This window comes from Kogia breviceps, chromosome 15, assembly GCF_026419965.1.
Source record: "Kogia breviceps isolate mKogBre1 chromosome 15, mKogBre1 haplotype 1, whole genome shotgun sequence".
In the NCBI taxonomy this organism is placed as follows: Eukaryota; Metazoa; Chordata; class Mammalia; order Artiodactyla; family Physeteridae; genus Kogia; species Kogia breviceps.
Genome location: NC_081324.1, coordinates 21,370,614 through 21,390,565, shown reverse-complemented (window position 1 = coordinate 21,390,565; position 19,952 = coordinate 21,370,614). Strand labels below are relative to the sequence as shown.

General features: G+C 41.2%; 1 pseudogene; it reads right to left on the bottom strand.

Annotated features, from left to right (window-relative positions):
* The window catches only part of LOC131742788 (nitric oxide synthase-interacting protein-like), a 177,674-nt pseudogene that overhangs the window by 40,808 nt on the left and 116,914 nt on the right, over positions 1-19,952 (bottom strand).

Below are 19,952 nucleotides of genomic sequence, written 5' to 3'. Positions count from 1 at the left end.
GAGGTGGCAAAAGGATTTAGTCTTATTGAGAATTCTAATGACGGCAGGTGACCTGCTTTGGGCTGTGTTATGTACTGAATATTTGCGTCCTCTCAAAATTCATGTTGAAGCCCTAACTGCTATTTGGAGAGTAGCATGGCATTTAGAATTGAGACCTTGGGCAGATCATTGGGTTTAGATGAGGTCACGGATGGGTTTGGATGAAGTGACCAGAGCTCTTTCTTTCTGCCACGTGAGGATATAGTAAGAGGGTATCCCTCGGCAAACCCTGGAGAGAGCCCTCACCTTGCAAACCAGGAAGCTAGACCAGGAACTGAATGGGCCAACACCTTGATGTTGGGCTTCCCAGCCTCCAGACTGCAAGAAATACATTTCTATTAAACTACTCTGTGACATTTTTATTATAGTAGCTTGAACTGACTGAGGCTGTATCCCTCTCTCGGGCACAATTAGGCATAGGAGCTGATTCATTAGCTTATGGCTTGATAATCAGTGATTTCCTATCTACTGATTAAAGAACACCCCGATACTTTCTGCTCATCTTTGCCTGTCTATCTGGACAGTTGTCTCCTAAACTCTCCTGTTTAGATGTGACACCTGGAATTGGGGCAGCTACTGTGGGACCCTGATTGGAGCCAGCCCAGTGGCAAAGCTGACATACAGAGCATGACAGTGTGAGTGATGTTCTAAAGGCTGAGAGACCTTGATGATATCCTCATGCTGCAGAGTCAGCCATCCCTGGAGCTGACCATACCTTTGAACTGCTTCATATATGGGGAAAGTAATATTTGCATTATTTATGCTGTTTTGAATTGAGATTTTTCTATCACTCAAAGCTGAAAGCATCACTGATGCAGTTGGTTAGGTTGAGATTGCTTATTAGGGCTTCTGCTTTACCTACCTTCTTGTGAAAATTTGATGAAAAAACATATATATATATATATATATATATATATATATATATATTTTTTTTTTTTTTTTTTTTTTTTTTTTTTCCAGTACGCGGGCCTCTCACTGTTGTGGCCTCTCCCGTTGCGGAGCACAGGCTCCGGACACGCAGGCTCAGCAGCCATGGCTCACAGGCCCAGCCGCTCCGCGGCATGTGGGATCTTCCCGGACCGGGGCACAAACCCGTGTCCCCTGCATCGGCAGGCGAATTCTCAACCACTGCGCCACCAGGGAAGCCCATATTTTTGTAATAACTATTGATTTGGCACCTGTGTGCTAAGGAACAGTACTAGACAGTGGAGCTATAATAGTAAATGAGAAATTTCCCTGCCGTCATAAAGCTTATCCCAGGGAGGAGATAATATTTAAAAAATAATTTTTCACAAAATTATTTCTTTTCAATAATAAGTGCTTTGAAGGGAAAGTAGGAGTAGTACAAGAGTATAAGTGGTAGTAACTAACTGAGTGTATTTGTTTGGGAAGATTTCCCTGAAGATGTGATATTTCATCTAAGATCTGAAGAAGAGGAAAATGTTGGCTCTGAAAAGCATTAGGCTGTTCCATGCAGAGACGAAGTGGACGCAGGTAGTCCCTTAAAGATTGAAGGAGAAAGAGAGTCAGCCTGGCTGGAATTAAGTGAGTATGGAGGGGTGTGCAACCCATGATGTATGCAAAGGGCATGTTGAATAATTGGCACTTAGTGTGGGTTCAGTAATAGTAGCTAATACTAGTAATAGGATTGGAATTGTGGGTTTTGCTTTACTAAGAATTCCAGGATAAAACTGAAATTGCTTCTAAGAGGTTTAGATGATTAGTGAATGTACCATTCATTGTAGATTATGAAGAGAGCGGAGACTGTCTGGGGGAGCATTGCTACTCTTTGAAACTTATGTCACCCTAAAGTAGACATGTTCAGGGCCACTGCCAGAGCCACGGTCCTATGCCAGATGGACAGCGGGTCAGACAGAGACCTCTGGACCCCCTGCTAGCTCCTTGTCCTGGGTTTCTTGCCTCATTGTGCAGCGTCGGCTCCAACCTTGCATCCCACGTCTATGGAGGGATGTGACTGCATGTCAGGACAGGGCAGACCCATTGCTTTGTAAACTTGCAGTGTAGACTGTTTATGATGATGACATTGATACGTTCCTCCCTCAAAAATAGATCCTGCTTTCTAAGAGCTTGTGAGTCCCATATGTGATATAAAAAAATTTTCTGGTGATAAGCAGAAAGCAGCAGGAAACCCAGGAGGAGGGAGTGGGAGGGGAAGCTGTAAGGTGGAAGAGGAGGAGGGTCATGTTTATTTTGGAGATCTTTTCATATCAGAGCGTTAAAAAAAAAAAAGTTTTAGGCCAAAATCCACCCCTCTGTTTTTAAGGTGCTGGCAGGTACCAAAAACGTAAAGTGATGGAGTGTTAATTTTTAATAAATCCTCAGGAATAAATGCAAATAGCTCATCCATGAAGGATGACTGTGTTTCCTTCACTTATGCAGAGACCTTGATAATATATTAATGAGAAGCATAATGCTTACCCTTCAAGGGTGACATGCTTCATATATATGCAAAAGCCTCATCACCCCAGACTGAACTTTGGATAGGGTCCAAATGTCCTCCCTCTATCCTGGTTGTGTGCCTCTCATATCTGTTTGCTCGGTGCTTGCTCTGGTACTGCTTAGGCATTAATAATAATGTCTGGAGGTTAAAGAATCTAGCCATGTTCTGCAGATTGATCAATTAATCAATTTCCATTCATTGCTAGAATGTTCTATTAATTCCATTATGATGTCTAAAGGGGAATCCATAGCAATTAAACAAAAAGACATTTGATAGTTTTTGTGGTAATTGAATTTGTAAATTTACTAGCTTTCAGTTGTTTACTTCTAATATAAGTAATATTTCAGGTTAAAAAGGAAAACAATGCTTTTAAAAGAAAAAATGCTTATGAGATCATTTTAATCAAGGAGCAGATATTAATTTGAAATGAACCCCCTAAAAACCCTGAGTTTGTAATTGGGTGATACCCCTGTTATCAAATATGAGGCATTCTGATCATATTTGTATTTCTCAGAAGTCTCATTCCCTGGCACAGAAGGCATATGGATCTGTCAGCTGAGGAAGAAGGCACTATGGTGTGAAGAAATCATTAAGTACCAGCTGAGATAATGCCCACTGTAGCAGTAAAGATGAAATGTGCACGGTGGTCTCAAGACAGACAGGGATTCACTAGGATAAAGGCAGAGAAGGTAAAAGAAGTCCTGGTGCTCTGGCAGAGGGAGGAGGGAAAGGATGCTGAAGAGGCATTAGGGAAGGGGCCTGAGCTTGAAGGCTAGGAAGAGGATCCTCTGACTCAACAGCAGGAGTGGGCTAGGCCTAGGTATCGGAGGTCTTCTAATGTGGACCATGGAAGAAAGTCTTTCATCCTACTCTGATTCATGCGTGCCCGGGGCTCTTAGGAGGTCACAGGATGGTGAAGGGCCTATGGCCCAGGCTGATCAGAATCCTTTATTTGGAAGGAATAAGTGCAAGACATAGAGAGTAGGGACAAGGAATGAGCACCATGTGTGTGAGACCACAACAAGAAAGGAAGCAAGCTAGAGGACTGTAGTTTTGGGAGGGTAAGGAGATCGGGTGAGCAGCCATAGGAGGTTAGCTCTTGAGGGGTAGACTGTCCCTGCCTTGTTTGCTTTAGTATTCCCAGCACCTGGAAGAGTGCCCGGTGCATTGTAAGTCCTCCTAAATACATGGCAGTGCAATACGGACGTGGCCCATTGAAGAAATAGGACATGGGGAGTGAAGAGGGGGTGGATCTATCTTAGTCCATTTGAGCTACTGTAATAGAATACCATAGAATTGGCAGGGGTTGGGGGTGGCGCTATTTATAAACAGCATAAACTTATTTCTTATAGTTCTGAAGGCTTAAGTCCAGGATCAGGATACCAGCATGGCCTGGTTCTGGGGAAGGCCCTCTTCTGGGTTGCGGACCACCGCCTTCTCACTGTGTCTTCACAAGGTTGGAGGGGCAAGGGAGCTCTCTCAGGCCTCTCTTATAAGGGCACTAACCCCACTCATGAGGGCTCCGCCCTCATGACCTAATCACTTCCAGAAGACCCCATTACCTGGGGGTTAGGGTTCAACATAGGAATTTTGGGGGAATGCACAAAGACCATAGTAGGGTCCAAGTGAGTATATAGACCATAAGTAAATTAAAGTGGCTTGCTTTTCTTGACTTCCACAGTTAGCTTCAATTTTTCCACTGTTTAGAATTTGTCTTGAAGGGCAAGATTGCTTGATTTCTACCTGTATCATTTCATGAAATTCCACAGTTAGAAAATATTTAGGATATGTATGCTACTATTATATATTGTGTGAATGGGCTTTCATCGACCAGCTAACAAGAATTAGTGACTGATATCAGATACTTTGTTGTTTTTATAATATCAATACATGGAGGGTGAGAGAGAGCTACAGAGAGAGCAAGAGAGCTTTGCAATTTGGCAGGGGTCATCGTTACAGAAGCTGGGGTATGAGTTAAGAAGAAATGCTATCAGACTTTACCAGATTCTGTATTTTGTTTTTTAATGGGGTCAGCTCTATTTACTACCTTAATTATGAGGCCACATAGAAAAGCTATTCTAGCACAAAGTTCAAGTGCTGTTTTTATATTTTGTTATAAAGCAGATTTATTCACAATAAAATGATGGCTATTAAAGTGCATTTTATTTATTTTTTTATTTTTATTTATTTTTTATTTTTAACATCTTTATTTGGGTATAACTGTTTTACAATAGTGTGTTACTTTCTCCTTTACAACAAAGTGAATCAGTTATACATATACATATGTTCCCATATCTCTTCCCTCTTGCGTCACCCTCCCTCCCACCCTCCCTATCCCACCCCTCTAGGTGGTCACAAAGCACAGAGGTGAACTTCCTGTGCTATGCGGCAGCTTCCCACTAGCTATCTAATATACATTTGGTAGTGCGCATGTGTCCCTGCAACTCTCTCACATCATCACAGCTTACCCTTCCCCCTCCCCATATCCTCAGGTCCATGCTCTAGTAGGTCAATGGGCAGAAGAACTAAATAGACATTTCTCCAAAAAAGATATACAGATGGCCAACAAACACATGAAAGAATGCTCAACATCATTAATCATTAGAGAAATGCAAATCAAAACTACAATGAGATATCATCTCACACTGGTCATATTGGCCATCATCAAAAACTCTAGAAACAATAAATGCTGGAGAGGATGTGGAGAAAAGGGAACACTCTTGCACTGTTGGTGGGAATGTAAATGGATACAGCCACTATGGAGAACAGTATGGAGGTTCCTTAAAAAACTACAAATAGAACTACCATATGACCCTGCAATCCCACTACTAGGCATATACCCTGAGAAAACCATAATTCAAAAAGAGTCATGTACTAAAGTGCATTTTAAAGCACTGTTTTAAAAATAAAAATTATCTGTCACTGATATTTCTTCCATTTTGTCAAGACAAAGTGGAATTCTAATCAGATGAAACCTTCCAGATGCCACAGGACAACTGCCTTGACCTTTAAAGATCCTTCTAAACTTTAGATGCTTTTTTGAAATTTTATCATAATTTAATAATAAAATTATCATAATTTCATAATACATTGTGCTAAACATCAGGAATTAGTGTGGAAAATTGGAACCCACTAAGATGTCCTGACTTCAGTTCTGATCGTGTCTCATTAACTAGCTGGGTGACCTTGGCCAGGCCCTTCAGCCATCTGGGTCTCACTTTTCTCCCCACCTAAATTATAGTCCTAAACTAGATAATCTTTTAGGTCACTTCTAGCTCTGAAAGCTTAGGGGTAGAGCCTATGACAGCATTGTCCAATAGGAAGATACTTTTGAGCCCCAGATATAAACGTTTTTAGTAGCCATGTAAAAAAAAAAAAAAAAAAGGAAGAAGAAATAGGTGAAATTAATTTTAATAGTACACTTTACTTAAATCAATATAATCAAAATGTTAATATTTTGACCTTCAATCTAAATGAATTATTTCACATTATTTTTATTATACTATGTCTTAGAAACCCAGTGTATATTTTAGAGCCTATCTCAGTGCTGACTGGCTGCTTTTCAAGTGCTTAGTTATCACATGTGGCTAGTGGCTACTGTATTAGATAACACAGGTCTATAGCATTCAGCTAGAAAAACTTCTGTTAGATGGAAAAAAAGACTTTCTCAGCACCACATGCATCAGATGAAAACTTTTTTCATGGAGGAAGTAGAAAAGATAAAAGTATTATTATTGTTATTAATAATAACAATGAGTTTGACTGAATTGTCTAAAGCCTGGTAGGTTCCGCCACGTATTAGAAAGGGATAGAATTTACTCCCTGTTAAGAGGCTCTCTTTTGCTTGTCTGATTCACCGGATCCCCAGTTGTGGCTTGAGCTTTGCCTTAGAGTTCTGATTGCTTTTCTGTGGGTCTTTCCCGGAGCGTGGTTCCTACCAGCCTCAAAGAGTCAATGGCTTCAGCAGTGGAGGTGCAGTACTCTGCGCCCCTCCCTGCCCTGCCTCACCCCACAGGCCTCCTGTGCCCATCCTTTAATTCTTCACTTATCCTCAGCGACGCCAGGAACGGCAGCTGTGTGCGTTACACTCTGCCAGCCCAACAGTGTGGACGTACCATGAGCAAATTAAACATGGTGGTGGGAAACTGGGTGATACAGAGGACTGTTTTCAAAGTCCAAGAGAAAAGAACAATAGGAGTTTCCTCATGGTAGGGTTGCCAGGTAAAATGCAAAATGCCCAGTTAAATTTGAATTTCCGATAAATAACAAACAATTTTTAGTGTGTCCCAAATATGTCACAGGATACGTTTATAACGAAAAAAATCAGTATTTACCTGAAATGCAAATTTGAATGGGCATTCGATATTTTTTTCCTAAATCTGGTAGTCATTCTTCCTGGGGAGCCTCAGTTTCTGGTGTCATTGACCATCAGTGTGCGAGCCCCTTCTTCAAACTTTGCAGTGTTAATCTCACACCCTTCAGGAACTCCCTTCTGTGCTTTAGATTTGGTCCTCTGCTCAGTCATTCCTTCCGCCACTCTGTGGACACAGCAGTTCACTGCAGAACATTTTCTAGAGTCTAATATAATCGCATCGTTGGGAGACCTTGACCGACACTTTCAGTGGGCTTGGAGTTTGCGATCCAGACCCCTTTGGGGAAGTACCTGTCCCAGTGTGAGTTCAATGTATGGCTGCTTCTTCCTGCCGTCCTCTAGCCTCACCACGTCCTAGTCTTTTGAGAGAAGTCTTTGAACAACGCACACACACAACACCCCAAACGATAATTCTGAGGAACTGTGTGGTCTAAATCCATGATAAGGAAGGGAAAAAAAAAATGACTTCCTAAATTCAGTACAGCCTCAAAAGATTTCACTTTTGAAAAGAAGAAAGAACGTTCCTGTTATTTTGTGGAACGGTTTAAATTCTACTTTCTTAGTCTCTAGCTCACTTTGCTCAGTGGTCAACTTGAACCTGAAAAGAAAGTCTGCCTGGTGGTCCACCTGGTCTGGGCCCGCTATGGTACTTTCCTGCACAGCTGCAGCTTCCTCTCTCAGCACCTGCCACCCACCCATCCCCCAGATGCACATAGGCTGAGGAAGTAGAAACAGCCATGTTACAAAGTAGCCCCTTCTTCTTCCTTTTTGTCCTAGTACACCGTGAGCTGTAGAGATCCAAAGTCAGACTAGATTGCCTTAGGATGGGATCCAGGACTAATTCCAGGCAAATTGAGGAGCGGGGAAGGCACTCTTGTCTCTCCTCTTAAACTCTTCATTTCTCCACATTCTTTTTTTGTTTTGAATATTTGAATTTTATTTATGTTTTATACAGCAGGTTCTTATTAGTTATCTATTTGATACATATTCGTGTATATATGTCAATCCCAATCTCCCAATTCATCCCACCTCCACATTCTTTCCACTACGTGCCTTCATGATTTCGGCCTCTGAACACCCTCCTTTTTTTCTATTATGACTAGTCCCTGATAACATTATTTACATATAGTCAAAGTGGGGAGTTTTCAAACTTTTATATCATGGGTATATCGTATATTCCTCTATTCATGCTTCTGTTTCTTCATCCTGATTCTAAAATCTCCTTGTGACCTGTTGAACCTCCTGAAAGAATACGTTCCTAGTTAGTGAGAGCTGTATCTCCAGAACCCCATGATGGCCTGGTTTCCACCGTACCATGGATGACTCCCGTCTCAGGCTGGCACTATTCAGTACCTTGTCCCTTTGGCTTTCCTGCATCTTCATCCAGATACTTGAGAGTGTGATTTCCACCCAGCTTCCTGAACTTCCATTTAGGTTTAGACATTCTTAAAATGCAGAGCTGCCCCTTCCCCTTCTATGAGGTTTTTTTTTCCCCATTCAGATAGGACATGTTCTCCTCCAACCATCATTTGCCAGTAGTTCTGCCAAATCCCAGTGACATTCATGAACTTGTATGAATTTCACTGGGTTAAATGTCTCAAGTTCATTTTGTTTATTACCCATACTTCTTTCATTGCTACAGGGACTCTGAAGTTGTCAGATTTACCCTTTGATTCTCTTCTCTGTTATTGCCTTTTATGAATTACTCGGCATCTTCTCCACTGTTTCTTTTTTTTTCCTCCTTCATACCTAATAACCTCTAAGGGCAGAATTTTATAGTGCAAGCTGGGCATTTCCCCCCTCTCTTCTCTCTTCTCAAGTTTCAGTTGAAATCTCTCTTTATCACGTTGGCAAATCTCCTAGAAAACATATTCTTCTCAGGCCCCGTGAGATAAACTCTGTTCCTTGCCAGGAGCTTTACTTTTTGGTGTCAAAAGTCATGACCTGGGCTTTCCTGGTGGTGCAGTGGTTGAGAACCTGCCTGCTGATGCGGGAAGATCCCACATGCCGTGGAGCGGCTGGGCCCCTGAGCCATGGCCGCTGAGCCTGTGCTTTCGGAGCCTGTGCTCCACAACGGGAGAGGCCGCAACAGTGAGAGGCCTGCGTACCACAAAAAAAAAAAAAAAAAAAAAAAAAAAAAAGTCATGACCTAAAAGAAAAATGTGAAAACCCCACTATATCCTTTCCTTTGACACCATCTCTATTGCCAGCTGTTCACATCTTGAAACCTCTAGTTGATTCTAAAGTCATGACTTTTAACTAGACAAAGAGATGAAAAACTCACCTCTAGCCTTAAGCCCTTTTGTTTCTAGCCTAACAGTCTGTAGAAATGACACTTTTCCCATTTTTAATAGAATAATTTCATTTCACATCATTAATATTAGTACAGATCTCTGTCATAATGATAATTTAGTCAAAGAAATTAGAACATGAATCTGTTAAAAGCATTGTACACAATGAATGATTATGATGTGTAAGTTCCAGGAGGGTAAGAGCGGAGGCTAGTGTCTGCTGATTTGTGGAGTGAGTCAGATCTAATCCCTAGTCACATCGAGTCCAGCTCACTTATTTGTAAAGTTCTAGGATGCTCCTTGAAAGATAGCTTAAACCTCATTGATAATTGGGCTTAGACATGAACATTTGGTGGACATGAGGGGGAAGTGGCCGTAGAAGCTAGATTGCAGGGGGATGAGATGGACAAATGAAGCTCCATGGAGGAAAAAGCCATCCAAATAAAGTTGCTGGGCATGGTGCGTCAGCCTAAGCAACCAGGCTTGCATGTCGGGAGAAAGCAGTGGATTGTCCTAAAGCACCAGGCAGAACAGAAATTGTTATTGGCTCATCTCTCTTGGAGGCACTTATGTACCCAGGGAAGAAGGGGACTCTATGATAATACTAAAATAACCCTGTGACTAGGGGCACAGAAATTCTGTGGGAGTTTATGAAGGGGAATTTTTTGCATCTTGGATGGATATGTCGGCGCCTGAAATCCAGGGAAAGCAGTGATAGAGAGGAGCAATAAGTAGCAACAGAAAAAAAAAAAAATAACCCACCTACGTTAATGCCATAATGTGAACAGATAGTTCCACTACCATTAAAGCTACAAGCAAAGCAGTGATGGACAATAGGTGAAATGGATGGAAAGGAGAGCTCCCAGAGCAAAAGGAAAGCAGAGGTCTCAGTGTTTTAAAACGTACTCTGGATTTGTTTCAGTCAGCTATGGTAAGACGACAGAAGCAAAGACAACTGCCTGTGAAAGAAGAGTTTATTCTTCACAATTCCCAAGAGAAGGCAGCACACCATGCCATATAGAGCCACATGGAGTAGCACCAGGGTTGGTTAGGAAGAAAAAGCAAGGGGAAAGCGTGAACACAGCGCTTTATTTATTTATTTGTTTACCATAGTGCGGGGAGGTTTTTACGTGTGGACATCCCCAGTTGGGTGGGAAGTCAAACAGAAATGTTGTTTATGTTTGGAGGGGTTTACACGTACCTGTGAACACAACCCAGGATGAGTAAAGGGGGTGAACAACTTGTCCCATTGACATGACCCTATGACACTGGATGTGAAACCATCAATTACAGAAGCTCAAGGATGACTATTACATGCAATTATGGTGCCAATTAAGTGTCTGACAAGACCTACTTTGGTTTCTTTGGAGAGAAAGCAGAAAAAGAAGGGGCTGAGAGGATATGGTTAAAATGGTCTTCTTCAGAGAGAGAGAGAACATTTTGGTTACATTTGCAGACATGTGAATTAACAGAACCTTGATGAGATCGCTCATCAAATCAATATGTTTTACCAATTTGGGACTCCTGATGGATCAACACTTACTTTTTGAAAGCAGAGGTATTCTGTTACAAACTCGATGATATGTAATGAAGGCATTTCTTCCCTGAAGACAGAGATAGAAGGAAAAAGTGGTTTTTTTCTATAACTCGGTGAGCCTTTCAGAACATGCCAAAGGGGGAAGTTCTTTTTTTCTTTCATAACAGGGTCAGCCGTTCTTGCAGGTAGTTGTATTATCTGAAGATTCATAGATAGAGTCAATTAGTATAAGTTGGTACACAGTGAAGAATGAAATGAATGAAAATGTTTTCAGGGTAGAAGCCTAAACATGATGATAATGTCAACTATATGTATGGTGATGGGAAGTGATAATATAATACCATTAAAATATCGTTAGTTTTTTTTATGGATATAAACAAGTTATTTATGAACTTAAAATAGAATAATAAACATCCCAGAATAGCTATAGAAACTCTGGGAAAGAAAATCAGTACCAGGGGTGTTACAGACTGAATGCTTGTGTTCCCCCCAAATTCACACGTTGAAATCCTAACCTCGAATGTGATGGTATTAGGAAGCAGGATCTTTGGGAGATGATTAGGTCATGAGGGTGAAGCACTTGTGAATGAGATTAATGCTAGTATAAGAAGAGGTCCCAGAGAGCTCCCTTACCCCTTCCACCTTGTGAGGACAGCAAGAAGACAGCCGTCTATGAACCAGGAAGTGGGCTCTCACCAGACACTGAACCTGATGGCAGCTTGGTCTTAGACTTCCCAGCCTTCCGAACTGTGAATAATAAACTGCTGCTGCTTATAAGTCAACAGGTAATAGACTAAGCCAGGGAGTGCCAGCCCTATCAAATACTAAAATGCATTTTAAACCCTGTGTAATTAAATGGCATGGTTTTGGTTCATGAACAGATAAAAAGTGAAGGGTACAGAAACAAAATTCTTGAAATAGACAAAATGCATTTGAAACGTTTATAATGTAATAATGTAGCATCATGCATCAATTGGGAAAATGTTAAGTTTTTGTACAAGGTGCCGGAACAATTAGATAGTCATTTGTAAAAGATAGATCTACATTGTGCTAAGTTCCCAGTGACAGTTATCTAAATGTAAAAAGAAAACATAAGCAAACATGAGTAGATACCTTTATCATTTGGGAGTGGGAAGATTTGAAAAAGCCTTTCTAAATGTGGTTGGTGGAGCCGCATTCTTTCTGGAGGATCTGGGAGGGGGAATATGTTTCTTCTATTTTCCAGCTTTTAGAAGCTGGCTGCATTCTCTGGCTCACTGCTGAATTGCTCTGATCTCCACTTTCCACTTTCCACCTTTTTCCTCTGACTTTGACTTTCCTGTCTCCCTCTCATAGGACCCCTTGTGATTAAAATGGATAATCTCCCCATCTCAAGATCTTTAAATGATCATATCTGAAAAGTTTTCTTACCATGCAAAGCGACATATTCACAGGTTCTGAGAATTATGACATGGTCATCTTTGGAAGGCCATTATCCTGCCTACCAGAGTCTCCCCTCTTGTCCCTGAAGATTCACATCCACCCCGCATGCCAAATACATTTATCATTTATCCTATTCCAAGGTTACTGAAAGTCTCAACCTGTAATGGTATTAACTCAAATTCCACATTTTCTTCTAAATCTTATGATCTCAAAGTCCCAAATCTCATCGTTTAAGTCAGGAAAGGGTGAAACTCTGGGTATGATTCATGCTGGGGAAAAATTTCTCTTTATATGTGGACTTGTAAAACGAGGAAACAAGTTCTATGCCTTGAAGATACAGTGATGGGGCAGACATAGGATAGCAGTTTTAGACTCTATCCCTTTGAAAAGGATGAAAATGGAGGGGAAGAGGAGCCATCAGTTCCAAGCAATTTTGAAATCCAGCTAGGCAAACTCCATCAGGTTGAAAGGTCTGGGAATAGTCCTCTCTGGCTTAAGGCTCTGGCCTCTGGGCTCCAGGTCCCACACTGAGAGTCCTCCTTCCTTTTATATGAATGGTAGCACGTATTTTCAGCTGAGTAGTTTCTAGCAGCCTCTTTTTCTGCATGTAGGAATTCCAACAGATTTATCAGCTTTCTTTTATTTTGCCTTTTCTCCCTTCTGATCCAAGCTGGTAGTGTTTTTCTTGCTATAAAATTCTTAAGAACCTTGTAGGTCTCCCATGTATGTCATGGAGAGTCACTCTGTTAGATGAGAGGCTCATCTATAGTGTCACCTGGGTAATCTCATCTCTCTTCTGGTCTCTGCTGAGTTGACTGAGGGGATCTGTGAGTGAAAAGTCTAACTACATATACATTCAGTACCATAGATGGATCTCACATGCACTGTGGTAAGTGAAAGAAACCAGATTCATTGATATGACATTTTTTTTAAAGGCAGAATTGTAGGGATGGAGAACAGATCGGTGGTTACCAAAGATTTCTGGGTGGGAGAAGATTGACGGAAAAGGGTAACACAAGGGAATTGCAGAGAGATGCTGATGGAACGGTTTTGCATCTTGTTTTTGTACTAATACAACTCTATGCGTTTGTCAAAACTCATAGAACTGACTGTCATAAGGAGTAAAATTTACAGTGTATAAATGAAAAGTAAGTAACAAACAACAACAAAACAGGAGAAGTGGAAGGAGGGGAATTTAGAGTTCATATTAGATGATTTTACCTTCTTATAAAAGTTCTATAAAGAGAGAAAGTGAATATGTGAGGAAAATAAACAATTTGTCTTAGGTTAACATAATTTGTAATAATCCCTTCTCTCTCTGCCTGGTTCATGCTTTCCAAGGATGGTAGATCCTGCAGAGAGAATTTGACATTCATATTTGAAGTTTCCTGCAATGAGCTCAGCTTAAAAGCTGAACCTTTATTTCTGCAGCTGAAAACAGAATTTCACAAAGCTAGGGTTATACTCTCCATTTGGAATGCAGAGCATTTGTTGACCTTTAATTCATTAATACTAGAATAATTTGTGTACTATAGTATAAGTTATTTGAGGATAAGATCTGCTTCTGCCTCACTTTAATTTTCTCAAAGTCCCTATGGCAATCCCCTGGTAATACTGTAAACCCTCAGTATATCTACCCTGTCTGCATACATCTGTCAACAAACATTCCCTCTTGGAAATGCAAATATCCTACAGGCTTTGAGAATTTTTGTTTTTTTCTTCATACTGTTTTATATTTCATATGTTTTCTACAATAACTGTGAATTACTTTTATAATTAGAAAAAAGCAATAAAAGTTATTTTGCAAATGCAGACACATCTGGGAGGGTTGTTTCAACCTTATTGCTTTTCTGAAACAATTGAGTTCAGTTGCACAGAGGGAGGGAGTTTCGATTTGAGGAGGATTCAATAAGTCATTTGAGTACAAGGATTACTTTGAGATGGGGTTTATAGTAGTCGGAGAATACGAGGCACTTTCTGAGAGGTAGGCCAGAGATGTAGCAAAAGAGGGTAGAAGGCAAATGTAAAATAGCTAGCTAGTGGGAAGCAGCCACATAGCACAGGGAGATCAGCTCAGTGCTTTGTGACCACCTAGAGGGGTGGGATAGGGAGGATGGGAGGGAGACGCAAGAGGGAGGAGATATGAGGATATATGTATATGTATAGCTGATTCACTTTGTGATACAGCAGAAACTAACACACCATTGGAAAGCAATTATACCCCAATAAAGATGTTAAAAAAAAAAAGGTAGAAGGAAGGGGTCCAAAATGAACTTCCATATTTTCAAATCAGTTTTTCTGGTACCACTAACTTAATAATGATAGGAAGAAAAATTTTGCCTCTTTCTCTTCCCTTCAGGCTGACTTGATTCTGTACCTTCAGCATAGGGATCAAGAAAACCTCATATTTGCTGGAGCAGTGTTTCCCAACCCAAAGTCCAGAAGCTGAGGTCAGTTGGTAATAAAATTCTTCAGATTAGCAGGGAAATGAGAAAAATAACAGTGTAGGCATTTTTTCATAGAGCTGCTTACTCATTTAAAAACTTTTTGATATGATCTCCTAATTTTTTTAAAAGGATTTGGTTTCCAATATCTATCTATCTATCTATCTATCTATCTATCTATCTATCTATCTATCTATCTATCTATCTATCTATCTATCTACCTATCTATATTTTTTTGCGGTACGTGGACCTCTCACTGTTGTGGCCTCTCCCGTTGCGGAGCACAGGCTCCGGACGCACAGGCTCAGCGGCCATGGCTCACAGGCCCAGCCGCTCCGCGGCATGTGGGATCCTCCCGGACCGGGGCACAAACCCGCGTCCCCTGCATCGGCAGGCGGACTCTCAACCACTGCGCCACCAGGGGTGCCCCAATATATATACATTTAAATAAATTTATTTATTTTATTTTTTTATTTGGCTGAGTTGTGTCTTTGTTGCTGCGCACAGGCTTTCTCTAGTTGCAGTGAGCCGGGGCTACTCTTTGTTGTGGTGCGCGGGCTTCTCATTGCGGTGGCTTCTCTTGTTGCGGAGCATGCACTGTGGTGCGCAGGCTTCAGTAGTTGCAGCACACAGGCTCAGTAGTTATGGCTCTTGGGCTCTAGAGTGCAGGCTCAGTAGTTGTGGCATACGGGCTTCGTTGCTCCGCGGCATGTGGGATCTTCCCGGACCAGGGTTGAACCCGTGTCCCCTGCATTGACTGGCAGATTCTCAACCACTGTGCCACCAGGGAAGTCCGTCCTCTCTAATTTTGTTGTGGAAGTACTATTTAGAGTAGAATAATAATGATAGATCTCAGTTAATCTTTAAAGACTTTTCCAGTCCCAGAGATTCAAAATATGAACTCTGTTGCATTAGAGTGTAAGCTCCATGGTGGTAGGGCATGTACCTTTGTCTTCATGCCCCCAGTCCCACAACCCTATGCCTGGCATTGTATCCAGCACATAAAAGTTGCATGTAAATACCTGTTGAGTCTCTGACTGTGGTAATTCAACTGTGGAATGGGTTGTTCATAGCTGTGAATTAGGTTGGGATTAATCCCTTTGAATGACTCTTCAAGTAGTAGTTTCCAAGTTGACAGAAAGTTCCTAAGTAATATGTTCACATGTTGCAGATTTCAAATATAACTCTTTCGTATTCCATTTGGTGTAACTCTGACACTATATTTTTCAGACATATATTTCGTTGTTGACTAACGTACAGTCTGACACTTTCCGACAAGACGTAAGTTTTCTTTGTGTCTAGTATCATGAAATAAGGCACATGGGAAATGTCTGAACGTTCTTTTGGTGAATGAATGAATGAATGTTCCACTTCTCTGCCGTCTGCACAGTGGCAATGTCTTGGTTATAGTACATCCTGTGGTGGCAGGTACATCTGGCATTGAGTAATCGCAGTTTGGCCTTCTCTCTTAGCATTACTCCTCCCACTTACCATGTACTGCTTTGACACAAAATTGTCAAAGATGACGTCTGAGTTGAGTGTTAAAAGATAAGTCAAAATTAATTTCCCAGGTGTGAGTGTTGAAGGGTTGGAGATGGAGGACAAAGGAGAATTCCAAACAGAGAGAACAGTATATCAAATAGAACAGCACATAGTTCTGGGTTCTGTTTGCCAAATTCTTCTCTCTGTCTGGAAGTATTTTCACTTTATTTGAATAAAGTCTGTGTGTAAGGTTCTCTGATAATAACAGTAAAGTATTTTGGTTGTACTTTACAGTTTGAAAAATCCATTTTCAGATTCATAAAAACTGTGAAATAGATAGAAGAGGTATTTATCCTTATTTTGCTGGTAAAACAAGAGAAAGCAAAACGAACAAACAAAAACCCTATGCATCATGGACTGAATGTTTGTGTCCTTCCAAAATTCATTTTGTGAAGCCCTCACATTCAATGTGATGGTGTTAGGAGGTGGGGCCTTTGTGAGATGATTAGGCTTATATGACGTCATGAGGATGCAGCCCACGTGATGGAATGGGGCCCTTATAAGAAGAGAAAGAGATACCAGAGCTTCCTCTCTCCACCATGAGGACAGAGTGAGAAGGCAGATGTCTGCAAGCTGGGAAGAGGGCCCTCACCAAGAACTGAATCTGCTGGTGCCTTGATCCTAGACACCTCAGCCTCCAGAATTACGAGAAATAAGTGTTTCTTGTTTAAAATACCTGGTCTGTTGGTATTTTGACATAGCAGCCTAAACTGAGCCACTGCGGGTCAAAGAATTAAGCATAGTCCAAAATCATATGGCCAGAGTGTGGTTAAGTCAGGACTTGAATCTAGGTCTCCTGATCTCAAGCCCAGTGCTCTTGATATTCCTTCTTCATTCATTCATTCATTATTTTATTCATTATTTCAACATATGTTTATTAAATGTCACATTTCTCTGATTTCTTAAATTTCTAAGCACCAGATAGAGTACATCTAGAAAGGTTAAGGAATGTAGTTCTCAGAAGGACGTACCACGGGGAAAGCAGCCGTGGTGTTTGGGCATACCTGGAGCTGGCTGCGAGAAAGAGCAGGATGGAAAGGGAACATTGTTAATGGCGTAATTCAGAGTTCACGTGGAGGGAAGATTTAGTCCCAGGGAAGTCATTTCAGGGAAAGCATGAAGTAAAAACCAGGAGAGATAAGTCCAATGCACAGTCGGGGTACAGTTTCCAAGGAGCTTGCTGAGGCAGGGGCAGGGTTCCACATAAGAATCTGGAGCATCAGGGGACAGAGCTGCTCTAGACCTGTGGGAGTGAACAGAAATACTTGCTCAGAGGGTCACAGATCTTTCAGATTCTGTTGCAGATGGAACTCTGATAAAGCTTTCCCCTGTACATATTCAGCTATGCCGTTAATCTAGGATACCTTGTGTTTATTTTATTCTAAGTCTGAGCAGTAAATCAGTTTAGTTTGTGAAATTTCTTATGGTCCTGATTCCCCAGAATCCATACCAGTAACGACTGAGATAAGACTTGGATTTAGTGAGTGAGGTCATGGACCAAAATGCAGATTGTTGAAAAGCTTTGCTGTATTGGAAACTCAACATGGATTCAAAATCCCACCCTGATGATCTTATTCTAAAATGATTATTGTCCTTTAGGACAATTATTCCCCTCTTATATAATATATTCTACTTTAAGAATGGTTGTAAATTCAGTTTGTAGAACATATTAAGTAAAAACTCTACTCTTGCTGTTTCTTGAGTTTGAGAGAAGAAACTAATAACAAGACAAATGCTAGCATTGTGAGAACCAAATGAAGTTACATATCACCAAGAGAGAAATCTCCTTTCTCACTTTTCCTTTTTCTCTTCAGCTGAAATCTGTGCAAATGTGGTTTTGTAGCTTCCGTTCCATTTTGTGTTTGTAATTCTGCCATAAACCATTTGTCTTCTCCCAAACTCTACACTCCATCTTCCTTTACTTGGGATGGAGGTCTCTTAATGACAGAATGGCTGACTGGGATCCCTAGGTAATGTGTCATCAAGATGTATGCTTTGCACTCCCACAATTTTTAATGTTCTGTAAAGACATGTAGTTCCTCTGATGAGTCCACATCATGACCCACTAATTGAAGCCGGAGGGCAGAATGTAATTAATGCCTCACTGGACCATGGTGTCAAGCCTGGACAGAGTGATGTTACATGATGTAAGAATCCCATGATGGGGGCTTCCCTGGTGGTGCAGTGGTTAAGAATCTGCCTGCCAATGCAGGGGACATGGGTTCGAGCCCTGGTCAAGAAGATCCCACATGTCGCAGAGCAACTAAGCCTGTGTGCCACAACTACTGAGCCTGTGCTGAAAAGCCCATGAGCCACGACTGCTGAAGCCCGCATGCCTAGAGTCCGTGCTCCGCAACAATAGAAGCCACCACAATGAGAAGCCTGCACACTGCAATGAAGAGTAGCCCCCCCTCGCCCCAACTAGAGAAAGCCCACACGCATTAGAGATGTTTCCCTTTGCAAAGACTGCATGGAATCTGTGATGGAAATGAACGTTTTTAGAAGTCCCTAAGACAAGTTGCCAAGTTCCTATCTCATAGCTTTGTCATTTTCAGTCTCCGTATATTCCTCTTCGAAGAGGAATGCATTTCCTTATGGATGGAAAGTCTTCTGTACTTGCCTCTTATTATTTGGTTGATGTGAGATTGAGGTTTCCATGACTGTTACCTGATCCTAGATAGGTCCTTCGCCCTTCAGTAAGATAAACTTCTAAGGCAGTGTCTTTCCAGGTATACTCATCCTTTCGCTACCCCTGAGAATCCATTCTAGGGAACGTGCCATAATTATTTGGCTTATTTAGATAGGAGGAAGCAGTGATAACCACCCTGCTTTGAATATGAAGGAGGGGGCAGAATTTTGATGGGCGAATTCTGTGGATGACTTTGTGTAATGGAAAAGGAAAAGCGACACAAATGAATGGAGACATTCAAGGCGTTGTGAAAGCCTGCTGAATAACTGTCCCCTTATAGAGATTGCAAATCACCAGTAACAAGAAGTTTGGCAGACTGGTGCAGAATGACTGTAGAGCAAGATTAAGGTCTTTTTTGACTTTTTAATAATTGTACAGCAGTTGGAATGATGAGAGCAGAGAAGGGGCCAAGATTGTGATGAACCGTGTGCCTTGAGCAAATAGCTTACCCCTCTCTTTCTCAGTTTCTTCCTCAGTAAAATGAATACAACAGACAGTATCTAAGGGAGGAACCTCCTCTGGTGTTTTATTATCTATTGTTCTATGAGCATGCTGGCTTTTCATATATGTGATTTTCTTTTTTTCCCCTGCTCCATTTGCTTAGGAAAATGGAAGTTAACCTCCAGGGAAAACTGGAATGGCTGTTTTAGATCCTAAAGGACCATATATGTTCAACTTGATTCAAAGGGATAAGCATTTTCGAGTGTCTACTATGCATTTAGCTAATAATATATTAAGAATTCAAGTAGGATTCAGAAGAAAAATATGGCCCAATCTTTTTTTGATAAAGAACTAACATTCTAATTGTGGTAGAAGAAAATAGTTAAAGATGAGTATGAGGCTCTAATAAGATTCTGAGCTAAAGGTAATCAAGCTATAAGTTAGATTATCCAGTAGAATTTTTTTCGAGATTTATTGGACATTCCTTAGATTTTTAGTGAAGGTGTTTCTGCACCGCCACGTTGTCGGTCAAGAGGACCAGTGTTTTAGGTCACAGATGATGGGAAATCAGGGGAGGGCAAGAACAGATTTGCCACTGTGCTTTGAAGGGCTTGTGAAGACAGCAACTTGAGCTTATTTTATTGATAAAATCCACTTTCACTTTCTCCTTTGATTCATCCTCCATGCTGTGTCTGCCTCCCCACCCTCAGCCCC